At 41.6% G+C, this 1,373-nt stretch overlaps 1 protein-coding gene across 1 annotated transcript in view; it reads right to left on the reverse strand.

Annotated features, from left to right (window-relative positions):
* The window catches only part of LOC101857852, a gene marked incomplete at its 3' end in the record, with an annotated part of 90,173 nt that overhangs the window by 75,615 nt on the left and 13,185 nt on the right, over nucleotides 1-1,373 (reverse strand).

Below are 1,373 nucleotides of genomic sequence, written 5' to 3' on the forward strand. Positions count from 1 at the left end.
TAATATAATATGTATACACTCCCGTTGACACAATTTACATATTTAGGAAGTCGCTGCTTCGAGCTCGCCAGTTAGGGCCAATCCAGACAAAAAAGATGCGATGTCCCAGCAGAAAGACGGAAGTGCTCGATAAGATTTCTCCCCAAAGGGGAATCGAACTCTGGTCTTCTGCGTGCAAAGGCGAAGAGCCTGGGGACCACTATTACACCATTGACGGTTGTACAGAAGAAAAAAAAATATTATGGGTTCTTTGTCTGGAAACGAAACTGAACTCACGCTTTTTTTACTGCAAGGTGAGCAGCATAACAGTTATGTAGAACTGTCTCCGGTTGTTATAAATATTATCATGGTACACTGTAAAATGTGGGGCAGCGTGGTGGAATCAGGCTTTCGTCAAAATAACCAAAGTGAAGAAACTTGCATTTTTCCGCAGGTTTGTGGATTTTTATAATATTTGTGTTTTTTGGCTCAACACCTTTCATGCCCATGAAAAAACTCATTTCTGAGTGGATTTTTCTGAAAAAACGTTGATTAAAGGCACAAAAAATGTAAATTTTCAGTTACCGTGGGCTCTTACTCTAAGGAAATAACTAATCTTTGACGGCCATTTTCTCACTAATTTTACCTCTGAAAACAGGTGACCCCCACCTCCTTCATTCGCAAATATCTCGACTTGTATTCAAGATAAATAGATATTCTTTTCATCCAAATAAAGACAAGTGAACAAGCTTTAAGATGATAACCATAACTCTACACGCTCAAAAATTGACGAGAGCCTGATTCCACTACGCTGCCTCACAATGGTTTTCATTTCAGTTTCTTTCTTTCTTTTTGGTAAGGGTTTCACGGAACTTGCAATACAGATAGGCCACACAATTATCGAAAAAAAGAGTTTCGATGAGAGAAAAAGAACACAAGGAAAAGAAAGGAGAGATAATGACGATACCCGGAAGATATTTGATAACATGAAAGCAGGAGCAAACCACACCAAAGTACCCGCCACCCCCATTACTCTAAATCAAGGCAAGTCGTCTAAAATCTTTCTGGGGAGAGCAGAAAGCGGAGACTAAACAGGCATAGCGGAGGCATCGAGGAAAATTGTGACTCTGTATGTGTGTGTGTGTGTGTGTGAGTGTGTGTGTGTGTGTGTGTGTGTTTGTGTGTGTGTTCTCTTGTGTGAGCGTTTTCTTGTGTGTACGTGAGTGTGTGAGTGTGTGAGTGTGTACGTACGTAAGTGTGTGCGCGTGTGTGTGTGTGTTGTGTGTGTGTGTGTGTGTGTGTGTGTGTGCGAGTGTGTGCGAGTTTGAGTGTGTGTTTGTGTGTGTTAAATGCGTGCGAGTGTGTGTGAGTGTGTGTGTGTGTGTGTGTGTGTG

The sequence above is a fragment of the Aplysia californica genome, unplaced genomic scaffold (genome assembly GCF_000002075.1).
Source record: "Aplysia californica isolate F4 #8 unplaced genomic scaffold, AplCal3.0 scaffold00020, whole genome shotgun sequence".
NCBI lineage: Eukaryota > Metazoa > Mollusca > Gastropoda > Aplysiida > Aplysiidae > Aplysia > Aplysia californica.